This window comes from Leiobunum rupestre, chromosome 2 (genome assembly GCF_980474605.1).
Source record: "Leiobunum rupestre chromosome 2, qqLeiRupe1.1.hap1, whole genome shotgun sequence".
NCBI classification, from domain to species: domain Eukaryota; kingdom Metazoa; phylum Arthropoda; class Arachnida; order Opiliones; family Sclerosomatidae; genus Leiobunum; species Leiobunum rupestre.
Window position 1 is genome coordinate 69,241,523 of NC_143385.1, and position 10,902 is coordinate 69,252,424.

At 33.9% G+C, this 10,902-nt stretch overlaps 1 long non-coding RNA gene across 1 annotated transcript; it reads right to left on the reverse strand.

The window, feature by feature from the left end:
• Positions 1-7,412: 7,412 nt before the first annotated feature.
• Positions 7,413-8,298, reverse strand: LOC149958882 (uncharacterized). The gene is made up of 3 exons (XR_016478343.1): positions 8,014-8,298; positions 7,734-7,931; positions 7,413-7,640 (listed from the first exon to the last, which is right to left on the reverse strand). It is a non-coding gene; the product is annotated as an uncharacterized LOC149958882 (long non-coding RNA).
• Positions 8,299-10,902: the final 2,604 nt, after the last annotated feature.

Here is a 10,902-nt window from a genome sequence, read left to right on the forward strand (position 1 = left end):
AACATACCGATCATTCTCTCTAAGTATACAAATTCCGGGTCTCGGTCGGGTATCTTAGTCTGGGTTTCGTGACGTCAGAGCTTGTATAGAGAGCAAACTCCAGAGATAAATTTTTTGAAAATATTTCGGCGAAGGCGCCACCGAGTGGTCAAGACGGCAACTAAAGGGGCGTTTATTGAACAAAACTCTACACTTGGATCTGAAACTGACCTTGAACAAATATGGTACAGGTTTTTTGGGGGGAGAAATTCGAAGAGCCAACCCCCGAAATTTCTCTCTCACGGGCACTCGAGGCACGTTTCAGACGTGAGACGTACCATAAGAGATGTATGAAACGTTAGATTCGGCAGTATAAATTCAGAGTGAAGTTGAGGTGATACACAGTATAGGGTGGTTGTAAAGGGCTGCCAGACCGACCCTGACAAAGACTCTAGTCATAGGTAGCATAGCGTTTTGTCTACTTAGAGAGAATGATCCACTTATGGTGACACTTTAGTTATTTTTTAATAACTATAATCTTTTATTGTACAAGAAATATTGTGTAATTCGAAACTAACTTTATAGTGTTACCTTCCTTGCTTTGATTCACGAAAATTTGTCAATAATATCGTTTAAGTCTGTTTTTTCCGTTTGTTCTCTCTCGATAACTTAGCAAAGCAAGTTCACAAAACCTTTCTTGGTCCCAGACATTTTTCCAGGAAGTAACCTGAATTTAATCTCAACTTAGAAATATATATAACGGAAATATAAACATAAAAATTTAAAACATAATTTGGCGCCCCCCGTCGAGTTGCGCCCATGGCACGCGCCATGGCTGCCATACCCTAGATACGCCTCTGCGTTTTGGATCGAAACTATTGATTTTGATAATTTTTTTCAGTGTTATTTTTTTTTTCATAATGGAAAAAGTTAATATTTCAAAACATTTTGAGATAGTTGGTCGAATTTAGTTTATTTTTATATATTTTTTACAAATCTTTAAAATTGGGCTAATTTAGATCTATTATTTTCCAATTTTGCTCAAGTTTGATCAAATTAACCAAAATAAATCCTTTGTTTTTCAAAAAATCGCAATTTATCTATACATTAACCCAATTTTACACAACTTATAAATTTTCGTCAATTCCTATGAATTTAGATCGAAACTTCTGTATTTGATCAATATTTTTTCAATCTTATATTTTCTTTTTTCAATTTTAGCCATATCGGTTCATTTTCACCTATTTGGTTCAAATTGATCAAAATGTGATCAATTTTGAATTTTTTCGTCAATTTATATAATTTTTTTGTAATTTTGGTATTTTAATTTTTAATCGGTCACAATCCCATGTTATTTTCAATGGGAAAATTTCCATTTTATGTTGTCAAAAACATTTTTCGTTGCCATGGCAAAACCGTTGCCCATTGAATAAAATCCCTTTAGGATTTTTCAAGTTACATGAAGGTCTACCAATCCCCCGAGTTTGAACAAAATCGGTGTGTAACACCTCTGGTCGTCTCCTTGTAAGTTAAATAACAAGGCTTTGAAGAAAAAAGTTAAAACCATGGAATTGAAGATAAGAGAATCAATAAATAAAGGTGGTGTTTTACTAATGGAAGAAGATAGTAGGGAATTTGAAACTATTTTAAAAAAAAATCCATTATCAGACCCAATAAAATTCCAAAAACTTTTTGTAAGTGAACAACTCAAACTAATCAATTCAAAAAAATCTCGACCAAGAAAGTGGCACCCCGCAATAATTTTATGGTGCCTTTACCTACGAGCAAAATCACCAACAACAATTGAAGCCTTAAAGAAAGGATTTAATCTCCCATCACAGCGAACTCTATTTAATTACTCAAAACATCGTACAGCTAAGCCTGGATTTAATGAAGAAACACTAGAGGAAATTAGATCAAAATTTCAACCGGAAGAAAAACCAGAACATCAGCAATATTTTTCTTTGATTATTGACGAAATGAGTTTAAAGGACGATCTAGTATTTCATAGCGAAACGGGTGAATTAGTGGGCATCATCAATCTAAATGAATTCAGTAATTCCATTAAAGAAAATGAAGAGGATTTATGTGACAGTTCAGTGCCATTGGTAAACCATATATTACAACTTATGGTACGAGGTATTGACAAAGATTTTAAATTTCCTTATGCCTTCTTCCCCTGTGCCACTTAAAATCGGAACATATATGCTCAATCGTCTGGGAAGCAATTGAAAACCTTAGTGGTGCTGGCTTTTAGATTTAAACAGTGATTTGTGACAAAGCGTCTATCAATCAAAAATTGATCAAAGATAGCACAAAAAGTCAGCAAGAAGCTCATAATGATAAAGTTTGCTATCATACCTTAAATATGTTAAACATTTACGAGCCCTTATTTTTTATTTCAAACAGTTCGAAATTGTGTTGAAAATAGTGGCACTCTTAAAAAGCTGAAAGATGGCACGTTTAAACCTATAAGGTTATTGAAAACGAATGGAAAGCTAATTATCTGGAAGCACTTTCACGGCACCTTCAAAGCCGACACAAAATCAATACTACGAAAAGTGCCGAAGCTTTCGTATAATCATATTCATCTGACTCCATTTTCTCGCTTGAGAGTTAAGTTGGCTACACAAACTCTTAAAACGTCTGTAGCCAATGCTATGGAACATCTACTTTATAATGATGCAAGCGAGACGGTTAAATTTATCCGATGATTTGACATTAGAAATATTGAAGATTGGCGTTTTGATGCAAGTATAGTATAACAATATATAGACATATTTGCATAATAACAATAAGTATGACAATTATCCAAAATTATCACTAAACTGATTTTCAGAGATATTGCGTATTCCAGGTTTAGTTCAGCGCAGAGACGCTATTTGTGTCTTAAACATTCCCAAGGTGTAATATAGTACTAAGATCAGTTACACAATCAAGTCAAAGCTGCGCGAGAATCCTTATGAAAATTTGCATGAATACCTCAGAAAGTGTCATACTTTATGTTACTTATTATTTGGTTATATGTATTTTTTTTACAGTGGCTGGAAAATGTTTTCCTTAAAGTTCATATGCACAGCCCCCTATCAAGGAGATGCTTCCCTGCAAAGCGAAGGCGCCCCTGACCTATATCCGGTTTTGTTATTGCGCATGCTCGGGAAATTTTGACGTCATCGAAGTGAATGTTCCCGCATTTTTTCGCCGTTTTGCCGAGTTTCGCATAAGCCTCTGAGCAGTTCGTTTTTGTCTATATTATTATTATATAATTATATGTATATATATATTATTCTATATTCGTATATTTATTTATAATTGATTTACATTCTTTATTTTACCATATTTACGTGGATAACCGAGTTTCTTAAATGTAAACGTTGGCCTAAGCTCGCGTAAGCCTCGCGCTATTATAAAAATGGGTTATTGTTCCGCGTATGGCTGCACATCTTCAAGCGCAACACCTGGAAATAGTTTTTTTTCGGTTTCCCCTAGCTAATGAAGTATTATTAAAGAAATGGAGTTTGAAAATTAAACGGAAAAACTTAAAACCAACCAAGTTTTCAAGATTATGTCAACTGCACTTTGAAAAGGAATGTTTTGAACCAGGTAGTAGCGATGAATTTTTGTTATCCATTGGCTTCACTGGCAAAAAGCTTCCTAAGTTAAAATCAGACGCTGTGCCCACGATGTTTTCGTATAATCAAACCAAGTCGAGTAAAGATGCCCAAGAAACAATTAAAAGGTCAGCCGCTGAAAAACGAAGACGTAAAGATGTTGTTAACCAGTTGCTCAGTGAACATGTAACAAGCGAACCGGAGGTTAGCTGTGGGGAAACGATTTTCGAAGCTTCAGCTACTACTGTGGATTATGAATCTGTCTCTAATTTTCTTGACACAAAAGAAGACTCAAGAGTGCATACTGCTTGTCAAACTGACCCGTCGATTATTGACCTTAAAACCCAAGGCCCCCGAACTAATGACTCTGAGAAAAAAACATTTAAATCTTGTTACACACAAACAAGTACCACAAAGAAAGTCAAGACTCTTAGAAAATGTAACTTTGCTTAATTTTTTATTTTATTATAAATAATTTATAACTATATCTAATTAGCTCGGAATTATGTTGTAAGTATTCAAACTGATGATAAAAAAACCTCTGCTTCAGCAACCCAATGTAATATGGTATTCGCCAACGACAATTTAGATGCCCCAGAGCATGATAGTTTTGAAACTCAGAGCAGTGATGAAAATATGCCAGAACGTAATCCTAGTCAACCTAATAATGACCCAGACTTTCTACCAGATACTTTTTCCAAGTAAGAAAATCTTTTAAATAAAACCTTTCCGTATAAATAAATGTGGTTGTTTTATAGGTCTGAATCAGGATCTGATGACGAAGAGGAACCACAATCGTTTGAACGCAAATATATTGTCTTTGAAAGCTGCTTGTTGACTCTTTTTTCAACTTGTTTCATTTGCAACCTCCCTTGCATCGCAAGAATCAAACGTACAGTTGGAACTATGGTTACGGTGGAGTCTGAATGCCCGAGACGTCACATAAGAACTTGGAACAGTCAACCTATGAGTGGAATGATGCCTTTTGGAAATTTATTTGCCGCTGCTTCAATATTATTTTCTGGAAGTCTCTCCTCTACTGTGATAAACATGTTTAAATTTATGCAAATACCATTCATTTCTCTGCGAACTTTCTTTAAAATTCAAAAGTTTTATCTCTACCCAAGTATTCTTTTACGGTGGAAAAAAGAGGAAAATGAAATTATGTCAAAATGTAAAATGAGCGGAGAAAGACATAAATTTGGAGGCGACGCGAAAATGTACAGCCCTGGTGAGGATTAAATGAACTGGTTGTGTGTCACAAGTCCTAATTATTATTCTTCATTTAGGTCACAATGCAAAGTTTGGATCCTACACTATAATGAACCTAACCAATGGAGAGATAGTAACATTTCAACTTGTGCAATGTAACGAAGTGAAATCATCAAATGCAATGGAACTTGAAGGACTTAAAAGATGCATGAAGGTTTTGGAAGAACAAGAAGTTTACCTACAAACACTCGTAACAGATAGGCATGTACAAGTTCGAAAGTATCTTAGAGAGAATTATCCGGAGGTAGAGCATCAATTCGACGCTTGGCATATAACGAAAGCCATAGGTAAAAAGTTAACACAAGCTTCTAAATATACCGATTGCGACCGAATTGGAGAGTGGAATCAAAGTATCCAGAATCATCTCCACTGGTCGGCTTGTAGTAGTTTTGAAGACCGTTTGAAAAGAGGGACAAGTGGTTAAGTTTGCTTAATCACGTTTCAAATAAGAATGAAAATCATGATTTGCCATACTTTGAAAATTGCACGCATCAACCGATTGATGAAAGTAGTAGAAAAAAAATGGATACACGAAGGTATGAAACTAGAGCCTTCTAGCGGACAAAGCTAGAACTTCGCGAACTCCTGTATTTCCGGCAGGTAACCACACTAAGCCTCGGCGAGGCAACCTTAGCAGACGAATTCCAGCAGTTTCGCGAAGTTCTCGTTTTGTCCTCTAGAACTTCTAGAAAGCTGTATGGTAAACTAAATGGCTTTAGTTTACTGAATGTTAATTTTCTACAACTAGGTTCATTGGCCCATGCACAGCTCTCCAAGATTGTCAGAAATACACGACTGTGTAATGATATCAAAATGATATCTAGGGAAGGCCAAACTAGTAGCTAAGAAGAATATCACTCGCAGCTATTAAAAAAGCCCTAAAAAATGTACATTTCTTTTACGAAGGAATGTTATGCAGGTAAAATTTAATTACTTCTAAACCAAAGTTGAAAGAATTATAAATGTATTATTATTTTTTGTAAATTTAAATTAAGTCTTGCTGCATTACATAACAATGAAAATTGTAAGAGGGCACAAAAAGAAACTGCAGAGGGAAACCCACAGTTCAGAATGCGCTTTCCAAAGGCCAAAAAAGGAGAATGTGTAGTATCAATTATTAAAGAGGATGCTACTTATGGTAGTTTGCTATTAATTTATAATACTCGCTAATTGACCTACTCCCTTATTTTTTTAATTTGTTGTTCTTTTACAGATTATGTAAATGAATTATTTTAAATGGTTTTGGAAAGGAGGAGATTGACACCAACCTACAAAGCTGCTGAAAAGCTACTTGAATAGGCGCTTAAATAAAACATCTTCCCAGAAATTGCCAAGAAGTAATATTTCCGACAGCCAGGACTCATAAGTTATTATTTATATAGTGCTTGTTGAAATATTAGAAAGCTGGAAACTTTCTCAAACGTAACATCGGTTTTTTGCTAAGCCTTAACATGCGAAAAACGTTACCTGGTTAAAAGGAAACACTTGTTGCATACCGTACTGCAAAAGTAATATGTTTAGTTCTAAATGAATGAGTTTTCATCTTTTTCCAAAAGATAATTTTATACGAAATGCATTAACTCTGCCTACATGAGAAGCTTTAAAATTGGCCGGTATTATAAAAATATTACATATAATTTTAATTATTTATACCATAAGAGGATGATAATAATAACAATATTATCTTCTTATACTTAGTTTTAGTAACCTTATATATTTTACCTTAAAATATATTATCGAAAATTAACATTAATATCAGAGAGTGTAAAGTCGCTTCGCTACAGAGAGGCGCCTCTCTTTAAAAAATCCGTGGTACGATTTTATTCGCCGAGAATGTCCACAATTCCCGGGCGTTTGATGGCGCTAGTAGTATCTCCGGCACGCGCTAGATTAGAGTTTGAGAAGACGCAAAAAAGGAAGAGTGTTTTTGGTATTTTTGCGAGTTTAATTTATTTTGAAATGTCTTGTTCGGCTAAAAATTGTAAATCGAATAAAAAGGTAACCACGCGTCAGTCTTTTTTTTTCAAGTTTCCAAGGGATAAAGACCGGTGAATACGCGTTTTAATTTACTAAGCCTATTCTAATACATTAACATTTCTTAAAACTTAACATTTTGCAGCCACCTGCAAAATGTTAAATGTGAAAAGCTCCAAAATAAAACTACAGATTACTTACACTTTAACCACGTATTTTGCGGTCTTCATTTCACTGACGATTGTTTTATGAATATCAAAACCCAAAACAGGCTTACACCATTAGCTACACCTACTATTTTTTTTGGGAAATTCCAATGAAACCACGGTTTTCCCTAGGTAAACTGAAGGCAAAAACATATCCCGCCATGGTCTCTTACTGCCTAATGTTCATTTATAATTAATTCAAATAGTAGCAAATGAAAATGCACCTGAAGATCATGTTACAACTACAGTCTGGTGTAAGGTAAACGCAGCACTACAAATGCCAAATTATGCCCTCAAAAATCAATTCAACGAAGAAAATGATAATTTATATAAAATATTCACAATGATGAACACTAGCTTGAAATGAAATTTTTTTTACAGTGGATAAAGTCAATTCCTATGAATTTAAACCCAGAACTATCTATTCAATTCTATTCCATTTAAATATATTTGTACTGAACATAATTATAGCCATTCAACTAAACATTTTGACAATAATGAAAACGATAACATTGAAGGTTTCGTAGACTTCGGTCCATATGGAAGGTCAAAATAGTACGCAAATCAGGCCCTAGTGTACATGGTGAATGACATAAAACTGAAATTCAAACCACCAATTGGTTACTTCCTCACAAAAGATACTTGTCCCGAACAGACTTTGAAGATATTGCTTCATGATTGCGTAACTCACCTAAAACGTATTGGCCTTATTGTCAAAGCTGTAGTCTGTGACCAAGGAACAGGCAATCAAAATTTGTTCAAAAGTATGGGGATATCAGTGGAAAAGCCATTCATTGAAATTGATCCTCCACATCTCTTGAAAAGTGTGAGGAACAATTTCAAACGGTATCCCATAATAGTGGAAGGCAATCTAGTTTCTTGGGCAGTCCTAGAACATTTTTTCAAAATAGACTAAGAAATTGGTAAGTTTCAAAGCACACATAAGCTGAAACGTAAACATATCAAGTTACCAGCATTTTCTAACATGAAAGTCAGTTTAGCTGCCCAAATTTGCAGTCAAAGTGTTTCTAATTCAAATGGCCTGTTCACTGGGATTAGGACTTTGGTTCCATTCGCCAATAAGGAGACAATTGAGATCATCCAAATACTCAACAATACCAGGCAGCATACAGAGCTGCATCAGTCAATAGCCTCTTAAAACCATCAGATTCATATTGAATTTACAATTTGGATGACTTTATTTTAAACAGACCATGATGAAGATTTGTCCAATTATGATAACCATTGGGTTTTGCAAGGTAAAGGACAATTCACTGACGAGATTTAGAAATTTGCAAAGCTATTGAAAGTCCAAACCTTCTAAAAGAAAATGTTCTTAATTATATTTCAGAATATTTAATTCACCGCTGCTATTCAAAACACCAATGTTCTACCATGGTTTTGGTATATTTAATTAAGACTTGGCCAGCCCATAAAATATTCCACTTTAGATTCCACGAATTTCTTTTGATATATTAAAAAAGTATAGTTGTTAATATTGAAATGAAATAGGGAGGGATTTTTCTTGTACTTACTTTTTATATTTCTTACGAAATCAACTGTTTTACTTAAATAGTTAAAATAATTCAACATCACAGCTGACTGAGCTGAATTCAACTTTAACCTACTGAGAGCAAAATTTATTTTTCTTTGATAAGCAATTTTACAGTGCCATCGTGTGTCCGGGAATTGCAAACACTGTCGTCTGCTTCTTCAACGCTCTCATGGGGAAAAAACGTACCACGAAATTTTAACATTACGGGGATAGGAAGAGGCGCCTCTCTGTAGCGAAGCGACTTTACACTCTCTGTTAATATGTTCCTTCTACACGTGAGCCGACGCGTTTCTTATCTGACGCAAAATTCTCATGAGGGCAAAAACGCGTCTCCAATTGGCTTAAATATGACTTTTTGGCTAGCCATTCTAACCGTTTAACCGACCGACCGGAAATAGCTCTTTCGCGGATAAATTTGGAGAGGGGAGTGGAAACCGAGGATCTTTAATTGAAGCGTCCATTAGAACCAAAAATACCTGTACCACCTCCAATGTCTAGCACCTATAACCATCCTGAAAAATCGGAGTTTATAGCGAAACATGTTTCAAGGTTTGGTAAAAAATAAAATAGAACCATATGAATTTTTATCTATATAACACCAATGTGTTTTTTTTTACTAAAATTTTGCTTATAAATGAGACTAGGCTTATACAATATTTAAAATAGTTACATATTAAAAATGACTTAAAATTCAATGAAATTATTTAATCACAAAATGCTTCAAAATTATAAATTACTAATATTCAATTTAATTACTATTAAATCACAAAATGCTTCAATATTAAAAAAAAGACTTAAAATTCAATTGAATTGTTATTAAATCACAAAATGCTTCAATATTAAAAATGTCTAAAATGCTTTAAATTATTATTAAATTCCTAGGAAACAACTAACTAGAAATTGGCTAATTTAAAAAAAGAATTACAAACAAAAAGAAAAATTACAACCCTACGCATACATAAAGTTAGTATACACGAATTTTGGAGAGGGAAATGTTTCTCTTATCTTGCGAACGACACATGGCGGGATTACAACCCTATTTCTGAAACCAATAGTTGTATAGACTAGAAAAACCATAGACATAATAAAGAAATAGACACCTTACGCGGAGTTTGATTTGCCAAAAATATACGGGAGCGATAACTAGCAGACAACCGGTATTTGTTCCGTATTCCTGTGGTACCACGTTTAAGCGACGCCTGTCGATTAGGCGAGAAAATACAAAATCATCACGTGATACGTCACACATGTTCGTTTTTTGTAATCTTTTAGGTACTCTGACGTGATTCGCGAATATTTTGGCTGTGAGAATTTAAAATAAGGTAAATTTTTATTATAATTTTTAAATAAGTCAATTAATTCTTTCAAAACCCAAATAAAAAGCAGCAGATGATCTTATAATTAAAAACCAAAAATTATATTTGCGAAATGATATTTTGTCAAAGGCTTAAGTAACTATCCGGTTTGTTGTGGAACTTGTGGTTATGGCTTGTTATGGGAATATTCTGAGATTCTAAATTGTAAACAAAAGTAAATGGAATTTTGATGAAAAGGATGATTCCACCTTGGATTAAGAATGATTCTACTAAAGGTATGTAGCTATTGTCCTTGAAATAAAATTAGCTTTGACAATTTAAGTCTGATGGCTTGACCCTTCATTTCTAGATTTTTGTCCTTCTCTAATTTGTGGAGTCTGAGCTTGCAATATAAATTAATAACTTTCTTAATGATGATGTTCGATTCCAACTTCAGGATCAAACATGTTCATGGTGATCTGGTAAGATGTCCATGCCAACAATATTTCGTAATACAGCAAGTTCTAGTTCTTAGACTACATTTCTTTTATACAGAGAGGAATATCTCTTCATAACAACTAAACAAAATTGGCTAAAAACCAAGGAGATCTTACTCAAATTATAATAACATAATTAAACCTACACGAAATGATCCTTGGTCAAAATTTAACGGTGTGAAGTTAGCATCACCGGTTTTTTCTATTTCACTTTCAACTGGATGTAATTTCTTTAAATTGAATAAAAAAATTATTTTGACTATTTTTACTTGTTTTAATTCTATGGAAACCAAACCAGAGTTGGAATGGCTTTTGGTGTGACCCACCTTTTGCCATTTACAATTTGTATATCCCGTTTTAAAAAGTGATAATTACAAATTAAATCATGATTTGAATGTGTCGCGATTTACAGCAATTGTCCATTGAGAAAGTATTGTAGGTTTTGTTATAAAAAGATTTTAAATAAGAATGAATATTCATCGAAATAATATGATAATTTAATCCTACTTATTG